Genomic DNA, 14225 nt, shown 5'->3' with positions numbered 1-14225 from the left:
AGAGTGAATCTTTCAAGTTCAAACTTAAATCATACAGTATACACATGTGGAAGAGACATAATTGCAAAAGACCCATGTCTTACTGTTAGGAGTCTTGATCTTCCTCGGGATTCCAGCCTGTCAATCTGTGGCCAAGAGATCCAGGGCTCTGTATTCTATAGGAAATAGAAAAAAATGGGCAGAAAGATATTAAAATAGCTACAAATGGAGTGAAAGTGCATAGCCTGAAGTTTACTAAAGAAAGAGAAAATAAATTGGAATTAGGTTCGTAATCCCAGTTTATCTAAGCAATTCCATAAAGATTTCTCCACATAGAACCGATACGTGAGCCAGTCTCCTCGTACAGGGCCTTATGAAGCAGGCCGTGTGGTTACTGTAGTAGCAAGACCAATTTAGGTAGAACAAGAACACGAATGAAGTAACAATGAAGCACACAGGATGATGTTATTTCCTTTTCAATAATTCTGGTGAGTTCAAGGAAAAAGTCTTATTTTGATTGAAGTACATCTCTAATTTTGCTAATCTCTCTTCTAACTAACATAGATCTCGGCAGACCACAAGATTCAGTTAGAATTTATTAATCATGTTTGTTTCCATTGTATTTATATTTATATGTCATATTTCTCACAAGCCATAGGGATTTTCATTTACCTACTTAAAGTAGAGATAGTGTTTCCTTCTTTTAAAGTGGTTTTAAATTTAAGAGTGAGCTGATTTAAAAAAAAATTCTTAGGTAAATAATAATACTTTTGATATACTAATATAGGAAAAAGCAGTTATGTAACACTATTTACATAAATAAGAGAGGTAAGCACACACAGGAGAATGGAAACTACATTAAGACAGAGTCAAGCATTTCTTTGCTAACCTTATCTCCAATGTCTAGAAGAGTACATGGCATATAGAGGTACTTGATAAACATGTTTATAAAAGAAATGAACAAATAGACAAATAGCTTTTGCAGATTCTGGAATGTGTTTTGATACATGAGACACTGATGAGCATTAAGAGGGCTTGTCTGTTATTGTAATTCTAATATCCAGTACAGGTACTTGATCTAACAGCACTCCATAAACACTTGCTGAAGGTATTAATTCTTCAGAGAAAAAACAGTGAAGATCATTTTGATGCCCACACTCCTCTCCCACAAAAGCAAACAAACAAAAAACAAACAGCAATAGTTCCAAACGTTCCTGGGTTTAGACAATGGCATTCCAAGGTTCAAGCAGTGAGGCTGTAGAGAGTTTAAAAGCAGTAATACATCCATCTAAAAGTGTATCTGTTTTTTATCATCACCATGCACTGACAATTCTCAACCAGGTCAATGGTAAAATACTCCTCCCCACCAGGCAGGCAGCTCCCACTGTCCCCGACTTGAGACACCACTGGCTTCAGAAAAGATGGGCTATTTACCTAAACTAACTAAGAAATTATGCCGATAAGGAATTTGGCAGTGACAGATGTTCGATAGCCAGAGATCTTAAGAGTTCAAGGGTCAATGGAAAGAGAAATCCAGGAAAATTTTTCTACAGAGAAAATTCTGAGGGATTCTGGTCAGGGTGGAGTAGAAAGAGCTTGTCTTAGGAATCACCCTGAATGGCTTCCCAGTGTGTTGTGACGGTAAGTGGGTGAAGCCCAGAGGCAGGACTACTTCTTCTGGCCTGAGTATTACCAGTTGGGGACAATTTCATCTGTGCCAATCAAACCTGGATATTGGATACTGGCAACTGATCTGTGCTTTCTTGGTATCAGTGCTGTAGGAGATAACCAAAGAAATGTGTTGCTTTAATATCTGGACAACTGAAAAATATAAACTGAGGGGTTGTGATCAGTACACGGTCTTATGGACGGTCTTGAAACAGATGTTCTTGATACCTCTCCCTTTGCCCAGAACTTGCTTCCAGTAATGGCGCTCACTTCATAGACAGTGTTACCTCTTCCAGATTATCATCTTGGCTGACTGCAGGCCCCCCTGACTTGTCCTCCTTCTCAGGTCCCAGCATTCATTCACGTAAAGTAAGGTTATGAGGCTGATGACTCTTCCCTCTCATTGAATGTTAATGCTCAGGGTTTAAGCCACTTGTCTCTAAACCGTTTTATTTCCTGTTCAGCCACAGTGGTTGAAACAGTCTCAATTTCTGCTAATGCTGTTAATTCAAGCCAAATCTGCTACAGTAAGAAAATTCCAATGACAGAAGTCACTGTCAGCTGCATCTGACTTTTCAACAATGAAGAAACTTAGATATGAATATATATATGTACATATATATATACCCACACATACATGCACATATACACGTATGTGTATGTACATACACATACATCTATATATAGTATCACATATTATTTAAATTAAAAGGGAGGTTGAAGTTGCTGATTTCCTTGATTATAATCTATTTCCAACAAGAAGGCAGTCAGGTGCAGTGCAGCAAGTGACCGACAGTGGCACAAACTTGTTACTCACATAACACGTGTACAGGCCTACGCTTCACCAAGCACTGTGAGATACACTCTCATCTGAACCTCTTAACAACCTGTCAATATTATTACTTCTCATACTACAGATGAGGGGGAAAAAAAAAAACGAAAGCCCATGGAAGCAAAGACATTTTTTCCCAGATCACGTTGCTAGTAGGGGATGGGGTTCAAATTTGTCTTTTTGTACTTGCTACTCTAGCAGGCACATCTACTAAACGGCACCATTGCTGCCGGGTTAGGTCCTACAGAAACCCATGATGGTAAATAATGCATCAATTTCCCCTTCGCATCCCATTAGGAAAAGCAAAGAGACAGTGTCCTCATCCCAGTAAACTGCCATGATGTGTTACAGGGAGGTGATGAAGGCAGAAAAACCACCCCACTCCCATTTCCCATGTATCTAGATCAACTCTTACAAGTTTATCCCTAACTAAATAGCCTTTTAATGCCTCTAGCCCTTGTTTACTTCTAAATCAACCATTTAGCTAACATTTTCAAGTTGTTTGTTTTCCCCTACAAGTTTGCCAGCCTTCTTGCATTTCCAGCCTTCAAAGGGTTAATGAGAACACACTGAGTGTGTAAAGCTTTGCTTGAGTCAACTCACCTTCTCTAGGTTGCATTTTCCAGCACGAATTAGCATAAATACCAACATGTTTACATCATAATTACTTTAATTCCCTTAGCCCCACCAGACCTGGAGTGTGTCAATCTGCAGTGATTTCAGGGGTAAGGGATGATTACTGGTCCATGAAACATATATTACAATAAATGCTTAGAAACTCGGCACACCACTTCTAAAAGGATCCCGACTTTGCGTCAGGGAGGGCACAAGGTTTTTTTTCTAGGTCTTCAGGTTCTCATTTATAAAACAAGGATCAAAATTCTTATCTTTAAATTTTCTCCATGAAAACTACAAATATGAATTATTTTGTCATCTGGAAAGTATTTCAAAAAAAGCAGGCTGGTTTTTTTTTTTACCCCTGGAGAAAAACACTAAGTAAATATTACTGTAAAACTGGCAAGACCTATTCTGGGATTTATAACATAAAGTCAGCAACCTTTCCCTTTCACAGGCTACAAAAGAGTTCAGCATCACTAGCAATGGTGCAAGGCAAGTGTCTAAGAAGTAAGAATTTTAAATGGAGTGTGGACAATTATTCACACACATACGAATGTCCAAAGGTCTATATTTAGGGGCTTATTATTAACAACCAGACAATTAAAAATAGTACATGTTAAAGTTAAAGGTCTGATTTGAGAAATTACAACTTTATGAGGGATATTTCCATTCTTTTTTTTTAATTTTTATTTTATTTTTTCAGGGGAGGTAATTGGATTTATTGATTTATTTGTTTGTTTATTTAATTGGAGGTACTGGGGATTGAACCCAGGACCTCATGCATGCTAAGCCTGCACTCTACCACTGAGCTATATATACCCTCCCCCCAATATTTCCATTCTTTATACAATAAAAATCCATATATCAGCAGCCAAAGCGTATTTATTAATTATCTTCCATGTACAAAGCACTGAGGGTACAGGAGGTCCTGTGTTTACTGAGCACCTACCATATCCCAGGTGCCGTGCAAAAGCCTTTACTTGTGTATTTGAATAGGAAAGGTTGGGGGCAGGAAGGCAGAGGATGTGTAGGAGAAAGAGAAGCTAGCTCGAGGCTCAGTTCTACTCATCTCTGGGGTTCATACACATCTTGTGGAATTATTTGTCTATTTGCACAAGAGACTTATGAACCTCTTAAGAGAGTACTAATTCAGATAAACCCACCTGTTCCATGACAAGACCTCATTTATCAGTGGGGCAGGACAATCAATGGGACTGTCACTTTGATTTGTGTCCTGACCTAATCGTGCAAGGACTCACGTATATGGTACTTGTCTATTGAAGAGGTATTTAAATTAAATGTGGGGGAAAGAGAAGAGAGAGTTTCCATTCTGGCAAGGGTGCAGGTGGCTTGTGCACATGGAGGACTGGAAAGGATATAATACAACTTTGGCACCTTGAGGGTCTACCATGGGAGCATACCAGCAGCCCATCAAACCAATAATCTCGGAAGAGTGAAAAGCGGATCTGGCTGTGGAATACACTACAGGCAGATCTGGGGATATCAGGAAGCTTGGCCATCGGCATGAACCTGGGCACTGGTAGCAATGACTTGGTAGGAAGCAGTGAAGACAGGTATCACCAAAGGCACCTGAAGCAGGATTAGGCGGGGAGGTGGAATGTCATATGTCATAGGGTAACTGAATGCATTCCTTAATGAGCACATAGGAGACACCTCTAGGGACAGGATGCTACAGGGGCTGAATTAATTAGAATAGCAGTGGGTAGTCCGTCCACACTAATACTTTTTACCATTTATGTGACCCTGAAAAACATGTTTACGTGGAAAATATATTTAATAGCCATGACAATGAAAAGTCATTGTCCTCTTCTTACTTAAGAAGAACTGTAACCCCCAAAATGAAATCTCATTAGAGTCATCATACAGGTTAAATGGTGGCCCCTAAAAAGACGCGTCCACGCCCTAACCTCTGGAACCTGTGAAGATTACCTTACGTGGCAAAAGATGTGATTAGGTTTAGGATCTTAAGAGGAGGAGTTTATTCTGGATCATCCAGGTGGGCCCTAAATGCAATCACATGTACCTTATAAGAGAGGGGCTGAGGGAGTTTGGTGACAGACACACAGAGGAGAAGACACACAGAAGAGGAGGGGGCAATGTGACCACAGAGGTAAAGACTGGAGTGATCTGGCCACAAGCCTGCAGCCACCAGAAGCTGGAAGAGGTAAGGAGCAGATTCTCCCTAACTCCTTCAGAGGAGTGAGGCTCTGCTGACGCCTTGATTTCAGACTTCCAGCCTCTAGAACTGTGAGAACATACATTTCTGTATCAAGCCACCCAGTCTACAATTATTTGTTACAGCAGCTACAGGCACTAAGACAGTCACACAATTAACCAGCAAGAGGAAGAGACATGTTTCAGACCTAAGTTTGTCTGACTTTAAAATCTATCTCTTTGGGCCCCAGGGGGATGCCTTCCATGTACCATCAACGTACGTTTTAGTCATACAGCTCTTGGGCCTTTCAAGATACTTATGAGCATCTACTTTAGTTAAACCACCTTTTATTGATTTGGAAATCACTAAAAATTGCTGTATGGTTATGACATAAACAAAATGTATATGCAGTGTGTGCAGTAAAGGCTACAGGAGTGGAGTCGAGAAGACTTGCTATGGGCAGAGATGATCAGGAAAAAGAGTATGAGGAAGGTTTTCAATTATGAGGCAAAGGATGCACGTAATTGGATAATGGTGAAGGACCAGGTAGAACATTGTGGGGTCTTCTGAAGAACAGCTTGAGCAACATTTCAAGGGGAAAATTATAAGCCCCACGCAGAGTACACTGTGTAACCCGGCTTGCAATTGTAAGCCTTGTACTAAAATGAAAAACTAATTAGATTTAGACCCTGGTTGTTTCTGTTATTGCTACAGTGGACTGTTACTATCCCTTCTAGGACACTGAGGTTTTCTTATTTACTTACTGAAGAACCCTCTCTTTAAAAATCCTTCCCACATTCAAGGTCATTTTTGAATTGATTTTTTTTATCTACATCTCTTTATGGTCAGGCATTTTCTTTCTGTCCATGTGCCTCTTTCAATGCCATCTGTTTTGCTCAGGGATTTAGTGACTCACAAGCCAGACCAGCAACACACAGGGCCACAAATACCAGGTTCTTGAAAAACAGTAAAGTTTTAGCTTTACTGCAGCCCTTCCGGCTCTCCACTCATGGTGAATTAAGTCATCTTCACAGGAGATAAAATTACCTGTATTCCTGCCTAACCTTAATAATGAGGGGAAAAGGGTGTTTTATCTACTCATTGTAAACAGAGTAATCACTATTTGCTATGGCTCACGGAAACAGGAAAAACAATAACAACAAACCACCACAACTAATGTGTTTTTCATTTTCTGAGAACCTGAACAACTTGGTCGTCTTAACTCTAGTTCATTACAGCCAACGATTTAATCTCTGATGGCAGAGAAGCAAGAAATACGCTTACGTGCAGGGTAGTAACGTCTTCGCTGCCGATCAATACTCACAGATACTATGGGAAAACAGGTCCAGTTTTTGCTAAAACACTTACATATTTCTCATTCAGCAAGAGCGAGGCTGAAATGGGGCATCTGGGGTGTAGTTTTCACCCTCTAGACTTGCTGGTTAGGTAACATATGTAGTGCTTTCTTGCTACACAAGGCACAGTGCTGGGGATAAAGAAGGTTTAAATAATAGCCCCCAAATCAAAAAAAGACCTGCAAATAAGAGTTCAAGACAATAAAAATAACACAAGACAAGACACATTTAATTATCAATAATTGCTACAGGATGTAAGAGAAATGGAGAGAACATAGCATACCGGAATGGTCTGGAAAAACTCCATGGCAGCACCAAGATTTGAAATGAATTATGTTAGATGAATGTAAAAGGCCCCAAAAAATCAAAATCTGGAATCACCAAATGGTGCCTCTAGGAATATTCAGTATAATCTGGTAATGCACAAGGACTGCCCTTCCCACGTGGCAAGGACCAAATCCGGTGTGCACTGACTTGACCCAGTGCACATCTGCAGCCTTTTTCTTGCAACACAGTATAAATGTGAGTATGCAAACAGAAACACATATATTCCTCACATATTTATACAAATGTGTCCTGCAAGCGGAAGTTCTAATCTTATGGATTTTATCCCTTTGGGACTATTTGTGTGTTTGTACTGACTTTAGTTCATCCTTCAATTAACATGCGAGGACCAGATTTTCCATTCCAAACAGAATGACTCATGTAAGTACAGAAAGCAATTAAATCTCCAAGAAGAAGCCTCTTCCTAACATCCTGTACACTTTATTTTATCAATAAGAATTTACTCAGAGATATTATTATTATTATTATTACTAATTTTAATGATGGAGAGACCCTGGTCCCATGCCATCTGTGTTATAGTCGTATGATTATCAAATCTGACAGACAAACCTCAGATTCTTGTTCTTCCAAATTCAACTTAACCATTTGTCTGACAAATATTACAGAATACCTTCTTTATATTAAGTGATGTTTCAGGCACTGCAGATATATTGGTGAAGAGGGGAAGGTACAAGGTCTGTGTATTCGTGGAGTTTACATTTGTATGTGGGTGTGTGTTGGAGGGAGACAGACAATAAACAAGCAGTACAATGACTAACAGCAACTCAGATTGCGCAGTATCTGCTGTGTAGAAATTATGATGGTGTGATGAGATGGAGAGAGACTGCTGGTGGTGGTGGAACTGGGAGTGCAGTTATCTGAGATGGTTGCCAAAGATCTTTCTGAGAAGGTCACATTCAGAATAAAAATTGAATGAAGGCAGTGATGTTAAGATCAAGGGGAGAGTGGTCCAGGTAGAGAAAGGAGCAAGGGCAAAGACCCTAGGATGGAAGTGAGCTTGTTCAAGGATGAGCAGAAACATCAGCCAGGCTGAAGTGGGGGTGGGGGGCGGGGTGGGTGGAGGCGGTTGTTGCCAAGAAGTAGGAATAAGAAGTAGGCCCTGTGGAGCCTTATGTGCTGTGGAAAGGATTCAATATGCCTGCTAAGGACAAATATTAATAGTAGTTTCATAAGCTCAAGGCAAATTTAGCTGAATTAATTTCCAAGTTATTATATCTGCTGTTGTATGTTAAGTGTATGCTTGTAACAAACACTTTAGAGACTTACTGGCAACATTTACTAAAAACATAACATTTACCAAAACTGAGATCTGTTGTTGACACAATTTGGTGATTCTATTTCAACTTAAATGAAAATTATGGGATTTTCGCAATACATTCCAGTGCTCCCCATCCCTCGTCTCTGCCTCACAAAATTACCTGCACAAAAGGTTGGAAACAGAGAAACAAAGGCCACAATCACGTTAACACTAACAAATCACCTATCTGAGGTTGTCTTTGCTCCTTCTTATACTCTGTCCTCATGCATACAGCATCATGATGTAGTTTTCATCGTAGAAGATATATGATTTTCTTGCAGTGCTTTCAAAGCACATTTAGAGCAGGGTACTTATTATTTTGTAAGATTTGGTCACTGGCAAGAAGATTTCTCGGCAACTCTAAATAAGCCTGGCTAACTGGACTTCATCGATCACTCCTTGCAATGATTTTCCCCTCTCTCTTTGACTCAAATCTTCACTTCTTATCAAAACTGCTCTTTCAGGGTAAAAAAGGACTTGAGACGAAAAGTAATTTCTGATAAGCAGTAACGAGCCTGGCTCCTTCTTACGAGGCTCCCTGGGTATGAAAATTAGATTCTGAGTAATTTCTAAATAATTTCTCAGAATTCACAGAAGGAGAATTCCTCCTCAGTTGAGTGTCATTTGTTTGCAAATGAGAAGACACAGCTGTGGGATGGCTAATTAGAGTTTAACCTCACCTATGTCTTAAGAAAATCTAGAAAACAGACATTTTTCTTAGTCTCTGTGTAAGATTTTTAAACACTCTGACTTGGGGGTTCGAATAGAAGGATCTAGAGGGAGTTAGTGGAATTGATTTTTAAGAACAGATTTTTATTTCATGTGTTATTTAGAAAATCAAAGTAGAAGGACCAGACAGTATATTCTGAACTACTCCACATTTTCCCCCAGATAGTTATCTCTGGTATTGCCACAGAGATGAAATCCTTTTTAATAGAATTTAATAGAGTTTTCTCTATTGTTAATTCAGTCTAGTATTGGTTTAAGTGGAAGGCTGTAGGGAAAAAAAAAATAAGAAAATCTATCATTTGTTTTGTGGTTATTTTACAAGTTTTAAAATTTAATTATTTACCCTTTCAGATTATCACAGGCATCTCAAACTTAGTATAGTCAATACAGAAATCTTGATTCCCACACACACCATCCCATCTATTACTCCATGGTCTTTCCTAGTTTAGTAAACCACCATGGACCCAGGGCCAAATCAAGCTAGATCATTCTCTATTCTCTTCTCTCTCTGACCCTCCTTTAACTTCATCCAAGTCCAATCCATCTGCAAGTCCTATGAACTCAGTTTACAAAATCTACCACAAAGTTGCAATCCAGGAGTTGCTGGGCTGTGTTCTTATCTGGAGGCTCAACTGAAAAGAATCTAATTTCAGGCGTATTCAGGTAATTGGTAGAATTCATTTCCTTACAGCCGTTTGACTGAGGGGCTTGGCTTTTTGCTGGAGGTTGGCTAAAGACTGCTTTCAGGTCATTGTGGCCACCAGAAGTTCCTAGAGGCTGTCTGTATGCCCTTTCAACAAGGGTTTCTTCAGCGTAACCACTTACAACCTCTAGCCTCTGAGAAGAGTGTCTGGCTTGAGTTTGCTAAGGCAGACTTTTAGATAATACAACATTATGGTGACAGTTGCATACCATCATCTTTGCCATATAACAGAACCTAATTACAGAAATTGCATAGCATCGTCTTTACCATATTTAATTGGTTAGAAACAAGTCACAGGTCCCACCTACACTCAAGGGGAGGAGATTACCGAAAGGCTTGACCACAAGAAGGTGGGACTCACTCAGGCTTACCTTAGGATCTTCCTGCCAGATTACATATGATCCTCCTTATTATATAGTCTTTTTATTTTATTGTTCTTGGCTCATATTCTTTTCTTTTGCTTATTATGGTTTAAATTGCTTTTGTTCCTCCTAGTTATTTTAGGCGGAAGCTAGGGCATTTATTTGACACCATTCTTCTTTCCTAATAAAGGCGTTTAGTGCTACAAATTGACTTCCAATCACTGTCATAGCAGCATCTTACACATTTTTATTTGTCATGCTTTTATTTTCATTCATTTCAAAATACATCCTGATTTCTCTTCTGATTTCTTCTTTGACACATATGTTAAATCAGTGTGTTCCTTAGTTTTCAAATACTTGGGGATTTTCCAGGTATCTTTATGTTACTGATTTCTAACTTAATTCCACTGTGGTCAGGGAGTATACTTTAAACATCTAGAATCCTTTGTAAATTCAAGGGCTTGTTTTATGGTCAGAGTATTGTCTACCCTGGTAAATGTTCCACACGCATTTGAAAAACAACACGTATCCTTTCATTATTGAGTAGAGTCTTCCATAAATGTCAGTTAGGGCAAACTGGTTGATAGTGTTACACTTTCCATAGCTTTATATAATGCACATTTTTTATTATTATTGAAAGAGGCTTGTTGAAATCTCCAACTGTGATTGTGGACTTGTCTAATTTTCCTCTTACTTCTATCAGTTTTTGCTTCATGCATCTGGAAGTTTTACTTTAAGTGCATAAATATTTACCTAAATATTTAGAATTGTTATGTTCTCTTGATGGATTGACCTCTATGAGATTATGAAATGATGCTCTTTATCCTTGGTCATATTCTTTCTCTGCTATCAATACAGCCAGTCAGCTTTCTTTTAAATAGTGTTATCATGGTATAACTTCTTGTTATCATTTTACTTTTAACCAATTTTTATATTTTAAGTTAGTCTCTTGTGGGCAACATATCTTGATTCTTGGTGTTTTATTCAGTCTGGCAATCTCTCATTTTTAATTGAGTGTTTAATCCTTTTACATTTAATGTAATTATTAGTATCATTGCATTTAAATCTGCCATGCTGTTCTTTGTTTTATGTGTGTCCCATGTCTTCTTTATTCCCTTTCTCCCTTTGTTACAGACTGAATGTGCCCCTGACCCCCAATTCAGATGCTGAAGCCTTAACCTACAATGTGATGGTATTTGTAGATGGGGCCTTGGGGAGGTAATAAGAGTTAGATTAAGTCATGATAGGATTAATGACTTTATAAGAGAAGGAAGAGAAAGTGATCTCCCTCCCTCTCTCCACATGCACACACCAGGGAAAGAACATGTGAGGACATAGCAAAAATGTGACCATCCTCAAGCCAGGAAGAGAGCTCTCAACAGGAACTGAATTAGCTGGTGAGTTTGAACTTCCCAGCCTCCAGAACTGTGAGAAGTCAATTTCTGTTGTTTAAGCCATCCAGTCTGTCGGGTTTTGTTATGGCAGCCTGAGCAGACTAAGGCATCCTTTTTTTCTTGCTTTCTTTTGGATTAAAGGAATGTATTTTTAAATTATTCTACTTTTTATCCTTTGTTGGCTTATTAGCTATCTCTCTTTTTCATAGTGATTGCTTTAGGGTTTATAGTATATACATCTTTAAAATATTATCACTTACTTCAAGTAATAGCACCTTATGTGGAATGTAAGACCATTACAACATGTATTTCCATTTCTCCTCTCCCATTCTTTTTTTGCTATTCTTGTCATACATTTTACTACCACATACATGACAAACCCCCTCAATATGCCAATATTATTTCTGTTTTAAATAACCAATTATATTTTAAAGCAATTTTAAAAATAAGAAAAAGTATTTTAACATATTCCACATGTTGATCATTTCCAGAGCTTTACATCCTTTGTGTAAATTTAGATTTCAGATTTTGTCTGTCTGAAAACATTTCTATTTCGGTTTTCATTTTTGAGAGATATTTCTGCTGAGTACAGATTCTGGATTGACAATTTTGCTTTTTCAGTACTTTAAAGATGCTGCTTCTCTAACTTTTGGGTTGTATTGTTTTTAATGAGAAGTTTATAATCATTCTTAACTTTTTTCTTCTTTGTACTTTGCCTTTTTTTCTTTGGCTACTTTTAAAATTTTCTTTTTATTACTGGTTTTGGCAATCTGTTTATGATATGCCTTGGTCAGGTTTTCTTCATGTTCTTGACCTGAACTTTTATTGGAATAGTTTCTAGAATCTCTAGGTTTATATTTTGCATCAAATTTATAAATTTTTCACCCTTTATTGCTTCAAATGTTTTTTTCTACACCTCTCTCCCTTTTGAGGACTCCAATAACAAATATCTTATACTTTTCTAAACCTCACTGATGGTCTGTTCATTTTTAACTTTTTCAGTCTTTTTTCTCCTCTGTGTTTCATTACGGTTATTTTCGATTGCCATGTCTTCAAATTCACTAATCTTTTCTTCTGTGGTGTGCAATCACTTACTACGTATTTTTAAATCTCAGACAGTTTTTTTTTTTTCATCTCTATGTTTTATTTAGGTCTTTTCCAGTATCTTCTGTCTCTCCTTAACAAACATGTTCATGCTTTCTTTTACTTTTTTGAACATATGGAATATACTGGTAGTATTATTTTAATATCCTTGGGTGCTAATTCTTTCACCAGTGTCTTTTCTGAGTCTTTTGTATTGATTGATCTCTTCTCCTAATAGTGGGTGTGTTTTACTTTTTTGCAGTAAATTTTTATTGGATGCTTGACACATGAATTTTACATTTTTGGGTGCTGGATATTTTTATATTCTTTTAAATATGTTTGAGCTTTGTTCTGTGACTCAAATAAATTACTTGGTAAGCTTTTCAAGGCTTGCTTGTAAGCTTTTTTTACAGGAGACCAGAGCAGCCTTTAGTTTAGAGCTAATTTTTCACCACTACTAAAGCAAGACAATTCTGAGTACTCTAACCAAAGCCCTGGGTATTACAAGGTTTTTCTACTCTGGCTGTTAGGAGCAAAAATTATTATAAGCCCTGTGTGATCTTTTGGGGCTGTTTCACCTATCCTTTGTAAGTTCTTTTTCTACATGTGGTGGTTTCCTCACATCCTTGTGCTGAGCAGAAGAAAGCAGAAGACAAAGAGAAAACTTTGAAGATCTCAAAAGTCCTCTCTCTGTGCAGTTCTGTCCTCTCCAGTACTCTGTCTTGCAAGTTTTAGCTTCTTTGGCCTCCTTGAATTCTCAACTCCATTTCTTCAGTTCAAGGTGACTACTGGGATCTGTTTGAGGCCCCCTGTCCTGGAAACTCTTGAGGAAGTAAGCTGAGACAATCATAGAGCTTGCCTAACTTTTTTCCTTTCCCAAAGGTATCATTTTCTTATATTGCCTATTATCCAATATCTTAAAACTTTGTTTTGTGTATGTTGTCCATTTTTGTAGTTGTTGAAGGGAGGTGGATAAACGTGTCCTCTGTTCCCTCATCATTACCAGAAATGAAAGGAAGAAGGCATCCTTAATCTTTTCATTTTGTGCCATGGCCTCTATTGGCAGTCTTGTGAAATCTATGCACTCTTCTCAGAATATTGTTATAAAATTCATATAACCATAGCATAGGATGACAAACCAATTATCCTGAAATATATATATCAGAATATTTAAAAAAAACTGTGTTACTATAATATATGTGCTTCTACATTAAAACATTTATAAATTCTAACAGGAGGTCTAGTAATCATCAAAATCTGAAGCAGTGTTGAGCGTAAATAATATTTCCAGATATCTGCATGAACTGTATGTGTTATGAAAATATTTTTAATTTCTATCGGTGACAAAAATCATGATAACTGTTAATACTACTGAGATTTGGAAACTATTCATAACTGAAGGAATGTTAAATTTCAGTTAGAGGTTAGTGAAAATAAAGATCTATTTTTTCTTTTTCTTATCTAAGTTCATGGACTTCTGCTTTGTCCATGAAATCATGGAGGTCTGTGGACCCTATGGTAAGAAATACTGTTGCAGAGAAACCTCCCTGAATCTTTGATCTTAGGGACTAAGTCATGGTTCACAGAATTTGCTGCCTCCAACAGCTTGGTTTCTCAATCTTGCTGCTACTTCTATATCCTTATTGTTAGTGAGGGCCTGAAGAACAATAGGATTAAATGGGAT

The 14225-nt window shown here is 37.9% G+C and overlaps 1 protein-coding gene across 1 annotated transcript in view; it reads right to left on the bottom strand.

The window, feature by feature from the left end:
- Positions 1 to 14225, bottom strand: part of SEMA6D (semaphorin 6D) — a 517967-nt gene that overhangs the window by 283472 nt on the left and 220270 nt on the right. Inside the window, exon 3 of the mRNA XM_074366063.1 lies at positions 84 to 155. The gene's annotated coding sequence lies outside the window, so the exon portion shown is untranslated. The remainder of the gene's footprint in view (positions 1 to 83; positions 156 to 14225) is intronic.

Source organism: Camelus bactrianus, chromosome 6, assembly GCF_048773025.1.
Source record: "Camelus bactrianus isolate YW-2024 breed Bactrian camel chromosome 6, ASM4877302v1, whole genome shotgun sequence".
NCBI classification, from domain to species: domain Eukaryota; kingdom Metazoa; phylum Chordata; class Mammalia; order Artiodactyla; family Camelidae; genus Camelus; species Camelus bactrianus.
This window is presented reverse-complemented; position numbering and strand designations above follow the sequence as displayed.